Here is a 21,936-nt window from a genome sequence, read left to right on the forward strand (position 1 = left end):
GCATGCAGCTGTTACAGCAACAATACATCAAAACCCTACTACGTTAACTGCCGAGCTCCAAACGGCACACACACACAGGTAGGCATTGGTACAGAGTAAAAACAGAGCTGAAAGAAGAGTAAAAATAGGACTTACATTCATCAGGTGGCCAGACGACTTAAACTGAATGCTGGATGTTTAAATAAGCAACTGTTTGCTAACAAGTCTGTCATATCAACTTTCATATCAACAAATTTTAATTCTGGTCCAGTTCCTGTTCACACTGACTTTTTACAAATGAACCAGAGGAGTAAACATGAAGTTATACAGACCGACAGGTAAATCAGTGATTGGACTGTTCTGGCGATTGTCATCCTGCATCATTAGGACCCACGTGGGGAAATCAAAGTCCGATGAGTGACAGGAGTTTATGCAGCACGTTAACGCTCCCAGATGACTGGTGCGAACGCGTATTCCGAACTTGCGGCAACGCACGGACACACGCATGATCGGCATACTGTGGGATCGCTGTCATACACTTTTTAATAGAGTAAATGAACTGACTGAAAATACCCGCGCTGACGTGCATACGTACATGGCCTTAAATACAGATCGCTTCCTGAACAGATTTCACGATCAGCAGATGGATTTATTAGTAGTTTATCTTTTGAAATCATGTTAAAATCACATATCTGCTATCATAAAATCCTGTGGTTGGTTCGTTTTCACACCTCAAACGAACCGGATCCACCTTTTCAGACGGTCTCGGTTCAGTTGTTTGGTCAATACCAGGATTCGATTGACAGCTTTCAAACCAGCTCAAACGAACCGTACTAACCAGGCAAACGGATTTACCAAACAGGTTAGGTGTGAAAGTACCCTAAGTCGACTAAGACCAAAATGACCGATTAGTTGACTAATCAACTAGGAGAGTATGTCAGTGTTGTGTTTAGAGCTTGTTTCTGCTGTTATTGCGGGTTTAGATGCCATTAAATAAAATTAAAGTCAATACAACACCTGGTACATAATACCTACAATCTACTCCTAATCCACAATATGCTCACTAACACCCAATGCTTAACAGCATCTTTTTAAGTAAGACGCACAACATGTTGTTTTCCACACTATCCCACTGACTTTCTATATATTATCTTCTACTACTGGAAACTGCAAACAGCAGAGCTGAGGCTGGCTGCGGCTTCTAATAGGCTGCTATCACCTGTGTGGATCAGCAGAGGATCTGCTCGCTCAGCCTGTTTCAGTCTCAGATCAAAGACCGTCTCATGAGCAGTCTGAAATCGCCTGTGCTTCTCAGCATGATAGTACACAATGCATTGATTCTGGCAGCGTTAACCATGACATCGACAGAATGCACAGATGAAGCCCTCCACCCTCCTCTTCTTCCCCCATAGGGTTTCATCATGTATGGGATTCAAAGGAATTATAAACACATACGGGCAGCACAATATTGCTCCTATGACTTATGATAACTCATCTTGACACAGACGGAAAAGACGCCTACGCAACATGTATATTGTGCATACAAGCATGGTATGCCTAAACATGACACACACATGCACACAGGCTACAAATGTTCATGTATAAACAGACATACAATACGCTCACACATGCAAAAACAAAAAACAAGCTCCTTGTCAATCTTCTTCTAGCATTTTGTTTTCGTGCGACGATGTGAATATAACATTTCAGGGTTTGGTGAAAAGTGGGAAAATCGCCGCAGCACTTGGTTACATCAAGTACCACTGAAGCAGAGACAAAAAAAATGTTTTTCATTTGAACTGAGCCTCTTAGATGATGTGCTGCTATTGTTTAGCTTAAGTGAAGCAGAAAAGTATCACCCTCAGGAAGGTGTCAAGCCGTTTAAAGAGTTGCTTTGCTTTAGCGAAGCTTTTTTACTTGATGTCACGCACACCTTCATATGAGCCTAATTACAGTCAACACTTCCTTCCCTGTGTGTCTGAGTTTACATTACACGCACGCTACCATTTTAAATCTGAGTTAGTCTGAAAGTTATACCCAGAAAAGGTTATGATGCAGATAATTTTGTACTATTTTGTGACATTTGTGTATATGTGATTGGTAGGGGGCAGTGGTGGGGGGTTGTCATCGCAGCCAAGTTTAGACTCAGTGGAAAAAAAACGCTGCGATATTTCCCAAACACACCACACGTGAGTGGAAATCTAAAGTACATACAACCACAAGTGACTTAATTAATCACATCTGTTGTTTTTTTGTTTTGTTTTTTTCAAATTCAGTTATAATGACATGACACGAGCCCATTTGGAGTGTTACGTTTCACTGACTCGATTAAATATTCAGCAGTTTAAAATCAAGCAGTAGCCCATAATCAACTGCTGCATCACCATTTGGGCCGAGGCAGCGGAGGTGAGACCGACTCGCATGTAAATACTTCTGATTGGTGGAGCTGATTACAGGCTCTTGACTCACAATCCCAAAATACCAGTTCTGTGGGAAACAATGAGCCACGGGGCAAAAAACATCCAAAACATGGAAGGGGTGATGAATTGTAGCCTTAGACTATATTTTAGGAGCAAGAAGCAGAGACGTCATGTTCTGTATTTAAGACACTAAATTTAGTTTTATTAATACACACTGGACTTCATGCAGGAAGCAATTTAAGAACACCATCCATCCATCCATCTTCAACCGCTTATCCGGGATCGGGTCGCGGGGGCAACAGCTCCAGCAGGGGACCCCAAACTTCCCTTTCCCGGGCCACATTAACCAGCTCTGACTGGGGGATCCCGAGGCGTTCCCAGGCCAGAGTAGAGATATAATCTCTCCACCTAGTCCTGGGTCTTCCCCGTGGTCTCCTCCCAGCTGGTCGTGCCTGGAACACCTCCCAAGGGAGGCGCCCAGGAGGCATCCGTGCTAGATGCCCGAACCACCTCAACTGGCTCCTTTAAGAACACATTTTCTCTTATTTTTGTTCATATCCGTGATTTGTTCTTATTTTGTTAGTACACATTGATTTCCGGGATTCACAAATGTTTTCTTATTTTTGCTCTTCTCTTAGGTAAGAGAACATTTTACGAGTGGTTGAGGGCGCTCTTACCAAGATAAGAAAAACATGTTTTCACAGTCCACAAATTGTTTGTCCAAGGCAAGGAAATATACATTTTAAAAAACACATGAATATCATATAATCAAATGTACATTATTATATGTTTTAGATTAATTAGAATGATTGGAATAATACATTTGCGGACAAAAGAAATACTATTGGTCCACTGATCATAATTAAGAAACCCTTGATTAATATTGCGTGCGTTCAGCTTCTGAATGGCTTACATACATTACTGCTCTTACTGTAGATGCTTTTTGATTTTCCTGTAACGCCATTACTGACGCTCTGGAAAATCACACGTTTATTTTGTTTAACTTTATTTAACAGCATCTCTATTTCACTAATGCTGAAGTTCTTCTTCTTCTTAAAGCCTTTTTGTTGGCATCTCTGAGGCCCACTGTTTTTTGGTAACATGTCACTGCCAAATATAGATGTAAGCTGCTGTATATACTGAATATACTGTAAACTGACATGTATACATGCATATACTGTACATATCCACCTACGTCATGTATATAAAGCAACCTGTTACATTCCTCATTCAATAATTATTGTTTACAGTTTATAGAAACAGCCTGACTTATAAACAATGTATGTTGTTGTTCATTGTTAATATACAGTGTATATATATACATATACTTTTTATATATATATATCTTTTTTCACCTACTTGTCCATACATAACAGCTAAATGTTTACTCTTGTTCAGTTTTATTGTCCTTGTTTTTTATTCTGATTCTGAACATTAGGTCTTTGACAAGCAAATCATTTTTATTTTATTAATTATCAAGCCCAATCTTTTGTTTTATGTTTTCAAACTAAAACTTAACTGGACCAAGATAACAGTGCGGCTGTTTTTATAACTTCAGTTTTATGAGGGAAGCTAGAGTGCATAACAAAGGAGGCGGAGTTGCCATTTTGTTTAATAATTCTATCCAGAGAAAGCAGATGTCTTTTGGGAAATTCGCCCCCTTTTGAATATGTTGCTCCTCATTTGAATTCCTCATGTCGAGCTGCATCTTTAAACACCAACAGGAACCCTGAATACAGTACAGACTTTTTTGTTCAACATCTACATGCTCCCACAAGGCCAGATTATGAATCAGACAACACACTGATTCATATCGCAACATCATCAGGTGACTGTGGTCCCATACAAGCAGAGTCTGAGTTGACTTTGGACCCAAAGAAGAACGCTAATGGCTAACATTAAAGACCACAAACCAGGCCAGAAATCTTGGTGTAGTCACCTACAGTTTAACATCCACATTAAGACAGTTACAAAAATCAGTGTACTATCACCTTAAGAAGAAGAATTTAAGGATTTATATCTCAGCGGGATTTAGAAATAACGTGTCCATATGTGTATCTTCAGTAGGCCCGAGTTGCTGGTATATATAAAACACTTAATAGTTTACGGTCAAAATACATTTCTGTTCTGCTGCTCCATTATGAACCGTCCAGGTCTGCTTACTGTGCCCAGAGTCAAAACTAAACATGGAGAAACAGCGTTCAGTTTTTATGCACCACATATATGAAACAAACCCCAAGAAAACCTGAGATGTGCTCCAACTCTGTTCTTTTCAATCAGTGAGTCATAACTTGCACTACAGCCACACTGTAATTGTTATTACTCATTCTATTTGAGCTTATTTTTATCTTCTATTTTATTGTTTTAGTATTTGTAAAATCCTGTTGCGTCTTTTTAAATTGCCTTGTGTTTCTTTTATATCTCGTTTTAATGCCTTATGTAAAGCACTTTGAATTGCCTTGTTGTTGAAAGGTTCTATACTAATAAACTCGCCTTGCCTTAATGTGCTATATATCAGCAGGCTGCAGTTTTGGCTGTTTACAGTTTTAATTAACGCATGCTGGAAAAAACCTCGGTGGCTGACTAATTGAAGAGTCCCGAATCCCCAATGGGTGACAACTTCTTGCTAATTGAATTAACATTTTACTGATTATTTAACAGAGGATGATGCACGATGCTGACGTCTGTCCAGGTAAATAAAAAACATAAATAAGGAGGATTTCACACCAAACTACTTCGATAATGACGTAAGATATGAAAACTCTCAGCTGGGTGATTTCATTAACATCATAGAATGATATGTACATTTAAAACATGCTGTTCAAGTTGAAATGAAACTGATACGAGATGGGAACGTTCAAATGTAAAACTTTGACTGTGACATTTTGCAAAGACATCCTTGGACTAGTGAGGCAAAATCTTTATTTCTTATGATTAACGGATTTTCTATTCTACAAAACTGAGCACAGTGTAATATTCACGACAGTGCAAATTTAGCCACGCCTTAAAATCCTCTGCTTTATAGTCTATTTGACTCTAAATTGGACCATAATTTACTAAATGAACATCATGCTGTATTGAAGAAGACTTGAAACTAGCGATTGAGACCATAAACTCATGTTTACAATGTTTACTGAGGTAATAAATCAAGTGAGAAGTAGGCTCATTTTCTCATAGACTTCTATACAATCAGACTTCTTTTTGCAACCAGAGGAGTCGCCCCCTGCTGGCTATTAGAAAGAATGCAAGTTTAAGGAAGTTCAGCATTGGCTTCACTTCTCAGATCCGGTGGTTGCCCACTGTACACTACCTTATGAAAAACATATTGAACCACAAGCCAAAGATCTCTCTGTGCACAGTTATGTTCAGGTACGTTACCATTATTTATAGAAACAGGCAGGTTTAATGGTCTCCTAGAGGAGAACAGGCTTTGTTTGTTATGTGATTCAGGTGACACTGAAGACCATTTTATGTTCTGTTGTTCATTATATAATGATGTAAGGCCTACTCTTTCTCTTGCTGCAACAGTATATTTGGTACATCCACAAGGGCTGAGCACAACAACTACTTCTTTACTGCTTTACCTCACCTGCAAACACGACACAGGTGGTCCTCAACTACACTAGTATTTTAACAGCATTTTTTTGTTAAAATATGTGGAAATTCTATCTGATCCAGGTCCACCTTGGAGTCCTGCAGAGTCTAGCCGAGCTGAGCCGAGTCCTTCGTATATTAATGATCGGCTTCAGAGAGAGGCGATACCTGTAGATAGCATGATGAGTGCCATTATTACGCTGTCAGGCAAACTGCCGCTCAGCAAGAGCCACAGTGAAATATTAAAATAGACTCACTAGACCAAGGCTGACAACGTTGTAACCAGAATGACTTCTGAACAATTTTTCACACAAAAGCAATTATGTAGAAATCTACCAGACTGGATGAACAGTACAAGACTGCTTGCAGAGTGCTTCAGCTCAAACGCCTGTAATAAAACGATGTTTTACGCTCTTCAACTGTAGTAACACTAAGTATTTCACTTTTACTAAGAGTTTTCAAACATCTTCACCAAAAAGGCTTCTCAGACAGAGGACTAGGACCTTCCTTAACCACCTAAATTCTTATGCTACATTTACACTACAAGCAACACAAGCAACAAAAGCAACAAAAGGCCAGCATAGCCAGCTACATTGTCCAGTTACAAGTGTTGTTCAAGCACTCATTGACTGTTATGTCATTAAATAGCACTGGGAACTGGCTAACGGCATTTTGTCAGCAGCGCCTAGATGTAACGGAACAGGGTACGCAGCGACAAGTGTCAGTTTGTAGCATCATGTCACCGGCTTCCATTGAAAATGACGTGTAGCTGTAGGCGGTTGCTGTGTAGCTCATAGAGTGAACACAGCATTAGTCGGCTAACTCTTTTTCACAATTTTGTCGACCAATCGATTAGTTGATTTAATCGACAGATCTGTAAAACTGCGAAAACTCCACAAAGAATCTCACAAAAGCACCACTTTAATTCTTGTGTTTACCAGAGATGTGCTCATAAATCATTCAGCATGAAAAAAAGACTAATGGAATAAAGAAATCTTAGTCATCTCAGACCAAAACGACCGATTAGTTGACTAATTTACTAAGAGGGGGCAAGGCCATAATCCACTATAGTTTACAACTGTTTATACTGTGTCGACTAATGATAATGAAATATCTGATTGCAACAGAGACTCCCATAATATGCCCTCACTATCCTTTCTCAAAATAAAATCATCACAGTGAAATTAAACCAGTTTTCCTTATTTTGCAGCATGACCCCCTCATGCCTCCTCGGGGGTCTGCAGACAGGTTTGATCAGTGATTGCGGTATGACATCCCCTGCTGAGACTCCATTTTCCAGCTTCGCCTGCTCAGTAACTGATTAGATTAAAAAGGTGCGCTCTTTGACTCTGAAATTTATTTTCTGATCTTCTGATACATGGACTGACACCATTTGACAGATAAATGTGGTTATTACCCCTGAGGCTGAGGCGGAATATTTCGGAGCGTGAAATATTGTAAACAGTGGAGTAAAATACAGCTCTATTTTTGAGTTTTTTCTTTTAAACGTACTTTGCAAAGTTGAGAAAAACTATTGTGAATATACACAAAGTTTAGCAGCCAAACTATTGACTCTCTCTCCGGGCTAATTATAAATAGTTTTCTATACTGTTTTAAAGGGGACCCATTACGCTTTTGCACTTTTTCCCTTTCGTTTAGTGTGTTGTATAGTTTTTTGTGCATGTAAAAGGTCTGCAAAGTTACAAAGCCAAAGTTCACACCAAAGGGAGTTACTCTGCCCCACAGAAACACTGCTCCTGAACTGCCTGAAACGCCTTGATTGAAGTCCCGCCTTTTCTTCCGTAACGTGGTGATGTCACCAAGTCACACGCTTTGCCTAGCGGCTACTTTGGCATGCCCTCAAACAAAGCTAGTTAGAGTGGAGCTGGAGCGGAGTCCGCAGAGTTTGGTTTGGTCGACCAATAACAACAGAGGGCCAGCTGACCAATCAGAGCAGACTGGGCAGCAGCTCAAACAGAGTGTTTCAGACAGAGAGTGAAAAGAGGTGCTGCAACACAGACGATATGAGAAAAGCAAAGCATTTTTTGAACATTAAAGCATGTAAACATCTTCTAGTAGAAACCCAAAATACAAGTATGCATCTGAAAATGAGCATAATAGGTCCTCTTTCATGATTTCATCATGTGATTTAATGTTAATTCTTCCCCTTGTGGTGCAATAAAGGCTGCATTTCATTGAATACAACAAGTGAATTGGACCGCAGCTGAAGTTTAAAACACGATGAGCACAGTGACATAAGCAAACCCTCCGGGGGGAATCAAGAAATTGACATAGAATTAATGAGCAGTCAGTCATGCCACCATGAAAACAACAAGCAACACTACCCAGAATGCCTTTCGCACGCCTTGCCATATTCTCTCGGGGACACGTCCTGAAATGACCTCAAATCAAGCCCTTCAGCCTTTGTCACGACATTCACACGCTCACACACGGCAGCGGCAATCTAGCGGTGAGACATTAAAGCTGTGACTTTCTGAGCCCCCCGCCAGACGGCTGATTAGGACGAGCCGGGCCGGGACTGATCACCTGAGCCTCCGACCGTATTACAATTACACTGATAGAATACTGACCTTTTTCTACTAACGCTAATGCAGAAGAGTGTCTCTGCCTCCTTTAGTGTTGTCCTGGGTGTATCTACTGAAGCTCTGAGAAATGCACAAAGCGGTTACAGTAACAGTACACATATACAAACGATCACACTTCCATCCGGTTCACACACATTATACACATTGCTTTTATCTTCTTGCAATCCAATCTTAATGACTCCATTAACTGAGAGGCCATTAGCGGCATTCACTTTATGGCCATCCAAACAGCACAGCCGGGAGCACATTATGGAAAGGGCATGTGTGTCCCGATGTCCATTTCTTGTCATCCTCCTCTCTCGGACACACACACACACACACACACATACACTCATACTCTCACTCAATATCCCCACCCTGCCCCCCCAAGGCCAGCTAGCCTGAAGCAAGCAGGAGTGGACAAACGGCTAAGCAAACAGGGCCATTTTTTGTGCACCATTAGGCAATGAGGAGCAAAGGTTTAGTGCAGGCTGCAGTGCCTCGCGCTGGTGGTCAAGGGGCGGAGGATTGAATGCAGAGGAAGCTGAAGTGCTGCTCGGCGTTAGAAGAGATCTCATATCCCAAATTAGCCCGGCTCTCATTGGAGCAAGGGCTGTCTGAGACACTTCAGGGGTGAACTAACACGCGAGAGGGATCATGTGGGCATGATAGCAGAAGCCAGTCATAAAAAATGAAGGACTCAGCGTTGATAACAGTCTAACAATTATCTATTCCTGTGATAAATGTACCTTTTTGAGAAGCGTTTCCAGCACATTTAAAGAAATAACAGCTGTCGACCACCTTAGAAGAAAGAACAGCTGTTCCCACCAAAGAACTGTAAAATGATTAATGATGCAGACGATGTGGAAATGTGTTTTTGCCTTAACAGTAAGTGGAGAATCATCAAGGAACGATATTGTCAACTAGCAAATAAAAGTCTACAGCAGCGATTAGAAACCCTGAGGGATGATGGGATCACTGATCTGAAAAAGACCCAACTGGTAACAAACAGGGGCAATGGAGAAGCTCTGAAACCCCACGCGAAAGATTATCTTATGAACCGTGTGCATTTCTGCCATAATTTAAACCAAGTCGAGTGAAATGATTAGAGCATACTGTACCAACACAGTATAATGCTGCTGTGAAAAGCACTTTAAAAAGAGGGGGATACTGAACGACACAAGCACGCAACTGATAATTTGGCGCATCATCTCCATATTCTGCTTCTGCATGTCTGGACTCGCCGGGCAGAGATTCAACATGGATGCTTTTTGACTGGAGCTGAACTGGTTCCACAGGGTGACTCATACAGTTATTTTGTGACTGTGGGGCTCAGCTGGGGAGGGCCCGGGGTCAAAGTTCATTTGATGTCAGCGAAGCAAATACACTCCGTGACATGTACATGAAAACCTCCGCTAGATGACAAATGCGCTGCACGGGAACGGAAACTGAAATGAATGGTTGCCAACTTGCAGTGGTTTGGGGCTGTTTGAAGCTGCATGTTTGTGCCGCGTGTCATATTTCATTGATTCTGTTTGTGCCCTCCGCTCTGGTTTGTTATTTGTTACTCTCTTGTACTATAGCATCACATGCTAAATGCGTCTTTTCTATTTCCTACTCCGAGCTAATATTTAGCTCTGCAGGCAAATGGTTGCTCCTGCTGAGAGGAGAGTGGAGATACTTCATATATATACCCCCCACCTCCTTTGATATATGTCTCATAGGTGGTGGTTTGAGCCCAGCCCAAGCCTGACATTAGCTCACTACTCTGGGAGCTGTGGGTTTCAGTCTATTACTTCCGCTGAGCAGGACTGGACAGCGGTTTCTGCTGCCTGCTTGTTTTTCCACTCTCCGGAGGGGTGTGAGACCATTTATCAGCTACCAGAAGAACACGTATCGATGTGCAACACAGCCTGGGAATTCAGCTTTTATTACACTTTAAACTGCAAGGTCAACTTGGCAGGAATCCGTGTCAAAGCTGTCAAGCGTGGAAACATGAAACAAATAGCCCACGCAGAGGACGCGGTGTAAAACATCGAGATAAGGGGCCGACGTCTCACCATGAGAGCCCTGGTTTATGTTTACACGTGTGGAATCAGGGGAGGTTTCTCCGTTTAGTTGGTTTTTTTTAGTCCCTTTTGGAGCCGACAGCACAACGTTAACAACTGCAGGAAAATATTTTTTAATTAGGGCTGACCCGAATGCTTCGAAACTTCGACCGTTGCCATGGTAATCAACCTCCAAATCAGTATTCAAATGCTCAGTTGTTGTTTTTTTAAATATATAACTATGTAAAAATAATGTATAAATCCCAAAATAGACCATGAAATAAGGAATAATCCCACAACATTGTTCATTAATCATTTTCAACATGTAAGAGATAATGTACAGAGAGCCGGTCATTACTGTGAAATAAATCCCGACAGGGTGATGCCGCAACCCTGACACGGAGCTGGGGGGGTCTTGCATCGTCCTGAAGGGGTTTATTTTACAACAATGACCCGCTAGCTGGGCATTATACCGCTTATTAGACAGCTACTTACTTAAGAAATCAATAATTTGACACAAAAACGGTCCTCCAGAGTCCGAGATCAGAACTGAGCCCATAGCAACGGTCTGTTATACATAGCAACAGTCTGCTATAAAGAAATAACAGACCGTAGAACGCAGCGAATGACCATTCAGAATCGAGTATTCAACAATGCCGTGTAATAAGAATAATTATTAGTTATTCTCAGACGGATATTGCTGCTTGTTATGTGTAGAGGTGTGTGTGCATGTACAGTAGTACGGCAGCGGCACTGTCCCAAAGCTTCGAATACCTTCGAATATTTCTCCCCAAAGCTTCAAAAAACACAAAAAAATGCTATCTGGAACAGCCCTTGAAAATATAAGGCGAGTCAAAATTTACGTCACATTATTGAACATAAGGACAACATCCATCAATTTGAGGAGAATATCTAACGTTATTTTTGCCCGAGCGTCCTTTTGTTTATGGCCACTTGTCATATTAAAAGTCACACCACGTCTTTCCACTTTCACTCAGCAGCGAGCCGGCAGAGGAGCCATGTTGCGAAGCATGGGCCCTTGTGACAGTGTAATGTAGTCAGTTCTGTCATGCCTTTGATGCCATCATATGCCAGTCCTCCTCTCTTCACTGGGTTTTTCTGACAGTGACAAAGGGGATCGGCAGCAGCGTGTTATCAGCGTGCAGCGGCAATAATCGTATTATTTAGTAATCTTAATTCTGAGAGGCTGACCAATAGTGTGAACAAAGCGGGGCCTTGCTAAGCCCATCAGAGTGCTCCCATGGAGCAGAGGTCTTTTCCTGCTCCGCGGCCCCTCTAGACCCACACTCTCTCTTTTCCCTGTCTGTTTCTCACCCTCCCTCCTCTATGTGTCCTCCTCCTCTCTGTTGCTTTCTGTCTCCTCTCTCATTCCCCGTCTGTTCTTCAATCTCCACAATGTTTCTCATTCTCTCTCTAGCGCGCGCCTTTTTCCCTTCCCTTTTTCTCCACCCTCCCAATCTTTCTGTCTCTGTAACGCTCTGAGCTGGGAGTTTGTGTAATGGCGTTATTCACAGTTCATTGGTCTGTTTGAAGGGACTATCTTGATTGAGCGTCTCCCGTTGCAGGGCCTGGTGACTGTGGGAGTGTATAAAGATGTGGATGTGTCCGCGGAGATAGATGGGCTTAGTAATATGCAGGACATTGCAGAGGCTGGGTCTCAGTGTACGGTTTCATCCAAGGCAACACATGGGGAGATAAAAAGGAGGCTGAAATGATATGCAGCCGGGGTTGTAATGCTCAGGGCGTTGGACGTGTAATGGAGGCAACAAAGAACTAGTCAGGGAATCAGAGTCATTCTCATTAGCTGGTTCACCCTCTTCAGTTTTAGCCCCTTTCCATCTCAACCTAATGAATGCAAGTACACTGACACAGAACCAAAAAACTGCTCTGAGAAGCAAAAATACTCACCACTAATTAGTTCAAATTAACCTCAGGACCAATATGTAGGCGTGCACACACACACAGATCCACGCACACACACACACACACACACAGAGAGAGGCACCTCCTTCGCCTCTTTCTGACACCACTCTGATGCTGTTGTAAGCTTGGCTGTAAGATCAAAATCTCTTTCTTTGGCAGAGACACACACACACACACACACACACACACACACACACACACATGCTCAAATTGCCTGGAGCAGAGGAAGCACAAGGAAAGCAAATCCGCTGTGAAGGCACCATAAAACCAACACTGCAGAAAGACGGACCACGTCCGCGTTTCTGCATTCAAGAGGCGAATACACGCTAATGACATGCAGAGTACATGTGAACACATACATCACACACACACGTAGAAGGAGAGAGAGTCCTACTTACAGAATGAATCAGACGGTATCAGAAGCGCTGTGCCATATCATCGCTGTAGTAGTGAGTCAACGCAGGCATGGAGATCTGAGGCCACAGGATTTTCAGCCTGGGGGGGGGGGGTTGGTAGACGCCGTTGGGGAGTGAGAGGGGTTCACACTGTGTCACTGGGGGGTGAGGGCAATCTGGAGGATTCCTGTGTTTATACTCTCAGATGGAGAAAATAATCCCTTTGGAGCAAGGCGAGAAAAATCAACAATTGATGAAAGGAGAGGTTCAATTCTGTGTACAAAGAAAATGAGGGATTGATTGGGCTTTTGTTTTTCCTCTTTCTATCTCTTACTTTCAGAAAAAAAAAGTGAAAAAAAAATAACAGCCCGTATTGACAAATAAGTAAAGCGAGGGGGGGAAAATTAGTCAATCAAAATGGGGCTCCACCTTTCCTTTTATGCTGTCTTTTGTTTTTATTTGGCTTTCCTCTGTCTGCCCGCCTCTTGTTTTTCTCTGGGTTGCGGCGGGCCTAAGAGCAGAGGAACGCCGGCATCAGAAAACCAATCACCTCGCCAGACGACGAGAGAAGATAAAGGAGTAAATGACAAGCAGATGAAGGGGAGGATTTCCGACACCTGCTCTCTCCCTCTGTTTCTCTGCCTGCCTCCTCTCTCTCTCTCTCTCTCTCTCTGTCCACTGTGTATTTCCTTTCTAGTAACAGCCTCCTCCCTCCCAGCCTGTTCTTTTTAGTGCATGGGCTTGCCACAGTACTGACTGAGGTGGATGCAGATGAAGTGAGATTCAAACAGAGGGACGTTCCTCTTCTTTCTTTCTTTCTGTCTCTGCTTTCTTTCCTTCTCTCTGTCTCTTCCTCACACGCTGCATAGAATGACAATGAATCGCAAGCTGTCTACTGTGCCGGCTCTGGGTGTCTGTCTGGCTCTCTGCCTGACACTTGGAATAGGCTGTGTACCCGTCTTCCTGTCTGTCTATCTTCCTGTCTGTCTGTCTCTCCAGCCTCAGAGCTTGACTGTCAGTATAGCTGTCTGTTTACCGGGCCATCTTTCAGTCTGTCTTCCTGCCAAACACTAAGATACAGACCAGGCAGGTGCAGGGGGGGACATAACCCTACTCTCCTGCTCAAGAGCCCCCCCTGGTGTAAATCCTGACCCTCCCCATGGCGCCAACTAGCCTCCAACACGGCACAGGTGAATTAGAAAGGGATTCTCCGAGAGGATTTCAAACAATCCTAGTTAATTCTTGATTTTTCTTTTCTTGCCTCCTCTCGCTCTACTGGTGTCCTTCTATTTTCTGCTTTTTTCCCCCCTTCTCCTCTCCTCGGTGCCAGTCTCCTTCCTCGTTATCTATTCTGGACAGTCTGTCCCTCCTCTCTCTCCGTCACCGAGGGAGGATGAAGAAGAATGGTGCTGCTTCATAATGTATTTCTTCGCAATGTGTGAGAAAGATGGCGAAAAAGAAAAAAAAAATAGTATATGTGGGTTAAAGGGAGGTTTCTTTTTTTTTAATTGTTCCTTAAAAAAAAAAAAAAAAAAAGCTCTCCTCCCCCACAGAAAATCAGAGCAGAGACCCTCTCGAGAGGGGATTTTCAATTACTCGCTTTTGCCCACAAGCCTATTTGGAGAAGTGGCCCAGCTCTGAGGTGTGCACCAAAGTGTCGTAATCTCGATAGGATATCCGGGCGATAAATCCGGACATGTCCGAAAGCTCCATACCATTGCTCAAGCATCACTGCAGCCTATTTCATTTCAGATGAAGTCCAATAAGCTCAATCGCATGCTCAACAGGTTGATTGGTTCGCTGTAAGTCGACTCCTCTGAGGCTTGTCACCCTCTGCTTTTCTCTACTTCCCGTCGACGGCTTCTGGTGTTTCAGTCGAGCTTGTCCGGGCCTCAACTCTGCAGGTTCAGTCCTCGCTGATGGCTGGAGATGGTGGAGGCGGTTAGGTGTGGAAAGCTAGTCGCTGGAGGGTGCGTGTTGGCTTCCATGCTGCCCATTTGGTGTCCATCTCTGCGAGGCTTCAGATCTAGAAGGAGAGGGAGAAGTCGAGAGGAGAGAGAGTGAGAGTGCATGAAAGGTTAGCATGGTGACATTTGTGTCACTCCGCCTTATCGCGTACGTCATTCTCCTCCTCATCACACTCCACCCTGCCTGTCGTCCTGCTGTCTATTCCGTCCTTGTCACTCTTCCTCCTACTTGGCTGCTTGTTTGCTCCTTCCTCCTCTCCACTAACTCTATGATTTGATCCTTTCACTCTCTCCCCAAACAAGCTCATCTCCAAACACTCTCCCCCTCTCGTCACAGCTCTCTCTTCTATTCCCTCTATCCAATCTTATATCTGCACCTAGTCTGCTTTCATTCAATCATTTCTCCTGTCTTTTTCTTCAATTCCAAGTTAGCTGTCCATCACACTCCATAGTATCCAAGATGCATGTGATGGAGCACACTGGAGGCCGGAGAGAGACCTCTGACGGGTGAATGTGCCTGAGGCAGCTGGAGGACTGCAGTCCAGGCTCAAAGCATTGGTTAGGTACAAGTAGTCAAACTTGACGGGTGTAGACAGCATGGTGTCATTTTTATTCCAAATTCAAACTAGCATTCGAACTTGGGAATACATAAAATGTTTGATCTGCTGGAATGTATTAGAACTTGAAAATGTCTGCGGTGTAGAGGTGCAGTAGTTGTAATCCAGCGGGGTCGTTCCTAAAACACACCGTCCCTCTGATCCACTGATACCCTCGGTGAACTGTTGTTGCTCTCTTTGCTGAAGTAAAAAGGAAATGAGACACACGAGAGCTGTGCTGAATGGATAATCATGACACCATCTCAGAGGTAATTGGAGGAAGCACTTTGGATTCAACACCATAGAAGGAGAAATGGTGGAAAAAGATATGGCTATTTGCAAACTTTGTCAACGGCCTCAAAGCAACGCGAGCTTGTCACTCAAGTGAGGCATCTGAGGCGCCACGAGTGAGCGAAGTCAATTCTACAATGTATTCAAGGACAAGGGTACATGGTTGCGTTCAAACAAATTACATGTCAGTTTGAAGTCGTTGAGTCGTGAAAATGTGACAGCCCTGGTATAGATGTATCACTTTGGCTCTCAAACTAATAGGAAGGTAATAGTCAGCTCATGTTTCGGTATAATACACGATACAGGGATCAGAGTTTGAGGCTGTAGGCCTAAACAAAGTTGAACTTGTTTGGGGTAAAGCTTTGGAGTTTTAATATTCACACATTTTCTTTTAGGTTCTAGGGCAAATGCAAATAATAGAAGTCATCAAACAGCACTGAATTGTTCAAGAAATATAATTCTACATATAAATAAACAAAGGATTAAAAATGTCCTCATAAAGAAGAGGTACAAATGTCTGAACTTGTTTCCATGTTATTTCACAAAACGATTTTAGATTTGGGAGTAACACAAGGACATCTTTTTAAACTTTAAGATATTCAGGCAGCAATCGAGACCTCTGCCAGGTCATTAGGGCTGCAACTAATGATTATTTTCATTGTCAATTATTTTTCGATTAGTTGTTTGGTCTATGAAATGTCGGAAAATGGTGAAAAATGACGATCAGTGTTTCCCAAAGCCCAAAATGACGTCCTCAAATGTCTTGTTTTGTCCACAACAATAAAGATATTCAGTTTACTGTCATAGAGGAGTAAAGAAACCAGAAAATATTCACATTTAAGAAGCTGGAATTTTGACTTTATTATATTGATTATGAAAGTAGTTGGCGATTAATCTAATAGTTGACAACTAAGTGATTAATCGATTAATCGTTGCAGCTCTACAGGTTATAACGTTGGCATTTGATTGTGCTCTCTTGCATTTAATGTATGCAAATATAGATTAGTGCCTTTTGGGATCAAATTTAATTTACACTTTGATAAATCTTTCACCTCCACGATGCATATTGTGGTAAGACATATTCTTACATCCCTTCAAACTGACAATGTCCCAGGCAGACTCGTATGCATGCAGATGCCCTTTGAGTGTCTTCTTTTTCCATTTCCTAATAAATCGTACCACCTTTTGTTAAATAAAGATTGCCTAAATCGGAAAATAGCCGCAGCATGTCAAATCCTAACAGGTAGTCTCGCTTCTGTTACTATGCAACAGTTTGCACCTGTTGAATATAGAAAAGTCATTTTTGAATTTTAAACAAAAAGCTCACAGCTGAATGATGAATACGTCTCTTAATTCAGAACAGCACAGAGAAAGCACACAATGCTTCAAACGTACATGTGAACTCAGAGCCATGCAGTGACTAAATCGTCTCTTTTAACAGAACAAATCAAAATCATTGAATAGGTTTAGTGACTCCTTCTCTTTTCCAGAGTCTACTGAGGTGATGGTCCATTTAAAATGAAACATTAGAGGCCATTCAATGTATCAGCTCCAATCAATACCGCTGTGTGGATAGATGTGACCCTCCTGTGACACCCTTATCCACCAAGGACTATTTAGGATGAGACCATGTGTGTGTGTGTGTGTGTTCACTCACTGGTTATGTGTGTGTCACATGTGTGAAAAGATGGAGGTGGGTGTGAATTGGTGTGCAGAAGGTAGATCAGCAAGGAGTGCAAAGACGAAGGTGCGTGTCAAACGAGAGACAGCGTGCGTCTCTGTGCGTATGTGTGTGTGTGTGTGTGTGTACATGTCACAGCTGTCATGCCTGGAGCAATTAAACACATTGATCTACTTCATAACCCTCTGTTCCACCAATCCTACACACTGCCGAGGCTGAACACACACCTCTGCCCTCTCTGCATCGTGTCACAGAGACGCACACACACATGAAACGCCATCAAAATGATTGACACAGACACAGAAATAGCAATCCTTTCACTCAGACACACACACACATAGAAACACAGCAACTCCATTCATCGCCTGTGTCAGGAAAGAGACTCTTCGGTGAGTCTGAATTCAAACAGAATGTGGAGAGGAGCTTGAAGAGACCAAGAGAGGGATGGAGGCAAGGAGGAGGAGGAAGTGGAGGAGGAGGAGGAGGAGGAGGGGGAGGGGTGACACAGCCGAAGAGGGGAGGAGGAGGAGAGAGAAGCAAAGAGGGAATGGGGGGGGAGAGAAGCAACAATTTGAAGTGAGCCATTCAGATTTCTTCCAGATCCATCAAACTGGACAGGCCTGTTTATGTCTCGATGTGGGGGTGAGGAGAGATGGATGAAAAGAGGACGGAAGGAGGGATGGAGGGAAACAGGTGGGGGAGTGGTAGGGAGGTGGGATGGACAGCGGGAGTGGGTGAGAGACACAAGAAAACGAAAGGGAAGACCCATCAGTGGATGTCTGAAGACGAGGAAGCAGACGAGGAGGTATAAGAAACAAGAAAACGAGTAAATGTGAAAGAGGAAAAAAAACGAGGAAGAGGAGGACGGACACTCACCCATTTCAGCGGGCTCTCAACAGGCGAGCACAATCCCCGCTCTGTGATCCCATCCTGGGGAAAAGGCGCAGCGAGATCCTGGAGCTCCCTCCGCTGAATACCAATGGGGCTGCTAATATCAGCACACACACACATACACACACAAACACTCACTCACACACCGGCACTGTGGAGCAAAAAGGCACAAACACACAGAGTCAAGTCTGGGCTAGTTGTTTAAATTAGAAGAAAGCTGTTCAGTGATGCAAACAGCATATCACAATACAGAAGAGATGTTGCAGCGCAAGTGCATTTGCATCCCTTTCTTCCTCTCTTATTTTCTCTTTCTTCATGAAAAAAGAAAGCATCAGTGGCAGCGCACAAGCCAGAGGCATCAATACACACACACACACATGCTCATACGCTGATATTTGCAGCCTATACAAATACTTACTGAGCATATATTCAGCGAGTCCCAAAGTCGACTCTGTTCTGGCTCACAGCTCCACGGCTTCCGAGGGTGTTGGAGAGAAATGAGTTGTCCGCTGTTTTTCCTTTTCCCTCCCCGTGGGTTCTTCACAGCAGTATCTGATGCAGAGATAAAAAGGATATGAAGGCTTCGTCCTCCCTTATTGTCTCCTCATATGCAGCGTACATCCAGTTTTTTCAGTATCCATTTGTTGATTCAGGTCCAATCCGTCCCCCCTGCCTGCCCGTGGACTTCGCTGTGATTTCGGCGACACGCAACGGCAAACTGCATTCACTTAGTCACCCTCCCCTCTGCCTCTCTCCTCTCTGTCTCTCTCCTTGCTCAATAGTATACCCGTACCCCCTTGGCTTTCTCCAATCTAATCAGCTCTCTCTCTCTCTCCCTGCACCCTCCCACTCTCTCCCCTCCCTCCCTCCATCCTTTCCCAACACCCACTCCTTTACTCTCTCTCTCCTAGGTATTTTTTCTCAAAGATGAATATCAACTCACCCCCCCACCCTCTCTCTCTTCTCTCTGTCAGTCTCTGCGATAAGCATTTGAAATAAGGGGGAAAGGCAAAAAACTGGCCATGAAGGAAACACACACTATCTGAAACACACACATACACGCCAACAGAGAGAGTAATCATTGGGATGTGTTAGATCCCTAGCCAGAGTAAAGTACCCTGACAGAGTTTGACATGGCTACATGCTCAGGGTGACAAACACTATCACACCACCACGCGACTCGCCTCAAACCCTATGACACACATCACTTACTGACACACACACATATACATATCTACACACACACACACACACACACAGCAGAATCAGATGTAAACACACAATTGGGCTCACATGCCGAGGCACATATTGACATAATGTCACTGATACGCACAAACAAGCGGGGGAAAGTCGAAGTAAACACACACACACACGCACACACAGAGAGGCATAAATCCTATCAGAGCATGAGGTTAGATCAAACATGTATGCAGGCGTTCACAGTGGTGCAAAGTAGCTCAGTGTATTTACTCAAGTACTGTACAATTCTGAAGTATTCGGTGCTATTTGTACTTTACCTGCATGTGCAGTTCCATTTTATACTACATAATACTGCAGCTGCATTACATTTCAGAGGGAAATGTAGTCTTTATCTCCATGTTTATTAATTAACAATTATTTTCATTGTTGATTAATCTGTTGATTATTTTCTTGATTAATCGATTAGTTGTTTGGTCTATAAAATGTCAGAAAATGGTGAAAAATGTTGATCAGTGTTTGTTTTGTCCACAACTCAAAGATATTCAGTTTACTGTCACAGAGTAAAGAAACCAGAAAATATTCACATTTAAATGAGAATTTTGACTTTTTTTCTTTAAAAAAATAACTAAAACCGATTAATCAAATATCAAAATAGTTGCCGATTAATTTAATAGACAACTCATTGATTAACCGTTGCAGCTTTAGACAGCAATAGCTACGAGTTACATTTTAGATTGTTTATTTTTTGTTTGATTTGGGCATTTAATGCCTCTATATAAAAACATGTTATCAGCTTAAAAAATACGATGCGTTTTTATAGATTTACCATACAGCTTGGGCTGGGCGATATGGCCAAAACCTGACATCCCCATACAGGTGATTTCATTTCTCGATAACGATATATATCACAATATAGCATGCTTTCTAGTAATTCAATAAATAAGTAATCTATATGAAATAACCACATGGTAAAGCCTATTTTTGTATACTCATGATAAACGGTAATCGTGTATCATGACATCTTGATATATGATTTCATCACAATATGATTCCATTGAAAGACGATAAATTATCATATTGAATTATCACCCAGCCCTACATACAGCTGTACAGTTTATATACTATACAGTATGTGAAGTAGTTAAAATGATCTCCACTTTAACCGACTACAAAATTAACATGCTGTTTACACATTAATGCAATATATAATAGTAATGCAATACTCTAGAGAGGGCCTTACTGCACAGTGAGTACTTAGTGAGTACATTTTACATTGTTGTTCTTTCACTTTTGCTTAAATAAATCATTTGAATGCTATATACTCTACTATATAATATATATACTTCTTCTACCGCTGCTGGGCGTACACATGCACAGATACTGTAAGCTCACACATTGCTGAAAATCATCCCTCCTCTCACCAGAGCACCCTGACACTTCATGTGGGACTCCCTTGAATGGAGCTGACATCCTTCTCACTATTTATAATGTTCACTCATATAAAGGCACAACTCCACAACAGCGTGAGCCCACTGCGAGCAGACAGCAGTCTCCGGAGAAGCCGCTCATACTACGTGATGTCACTGCCGAACTCCCATATCCCACTTCTATCACGCTACGCTGTCTCATCCCGCCTAACGAGACCGGGGACGTTGGCCTTACGATGCCCTTGTTCCTCTCTGGTACTCCGGTCGGTCCAAGTCGCCTTTTCAATATAGATCTTTTTCTTAACCTTGCAGCCCTGCTGCTCCCTTAGCATTTCATGTCCTCCAAGGCTATTAAACTCACCACAGTGTGTTGAATCATTGATTTTGTCACTCTGTGCATGAGGTGGCTCTTTAATTGCCAGTGACAACACTGTGTTGCCCTACAGTGATATCTGTAAGCTAAGATTTTAAAAGAGATGTTCAGTTACAAGATTGCTCTTAGATTTCAAATCAACAAAAAATCTGCCATGTGTCTGTTACTAATTAATCCACATCGCCCCAGTCTGACCTAAAATCGTATATATACACAGTGACGTGATGTAAAGTTAGGGCCTATTTGTGTCTCCCGTATTGACTAATACCCTCTGATTTGAGCCTTTGGATACATCAACTCTGGTTCGTCCACTAAGCTGTCCCCCAATCAAACAGGGAAGCAAATATAGTATGTGACAATGCTGAGCTGTCTCCTCTGCTTTGGTCTCAAACAGTCCCCCCACCCACCCAATGCTTCATCATGTTTTCACCTATTCACTTTGCATCTCATAAAATAATGCGCATCTCAAGATGTCTTTGTCTAGTGGGCGGACAGTGCTGGAACACCTATTACTCACTCATGTTTGAGCCTATTAGACTGCAGCC

General features: G+C 42.7%; 1 protein-coding gene across 5 annotated transcripts in view; it reads right to left on the bottom strand.

Annotated features, from left to right (window-relative positions):
- Positions 1-19,220, bottom strand: part of grik5 (glutamate receptor, ionotropic, kainate 5) — a 107,322-nt gene extending 88,102 nt beyond the window's left edge. For all 5 annotated transcript variants that reach the window (XR_012596133.1, XM_074653213.1, XM_074653212.1 and 2 more), the window contains exons 1-3: positions 18,810-19,220; positions 18,377-18,542; positions 12,969-14,991 (exon numbers count right to left, since the gene is read on the bottom strand). The gene's annotated coding sequence lies outside the window, so the exon portion shown is untranslated. The remainder of the gene's footprint in view (positions 1-12,968; positions 14,992-18,376; positions 18,543-18,809) is intronic.
- Between the last annotated feature and the right edge of the window lie 2,716 nt (positions 19,221-21,936).

Source organism: Sebastes fasciatus, chromosome 12 (assembly GCF_043250625.1).
Source record: "Sebastes fasciatus isolate fSebFas1 chromosome 12, fSebFas1.pri, whole genome shotgun sequence".
Taxonomy (NCBI): Eukaryota; Metazoa; Chordata; class Actinopteri; order Perciformes; family Sebastidae; genus Sebastes; species Sebastes fasciatus.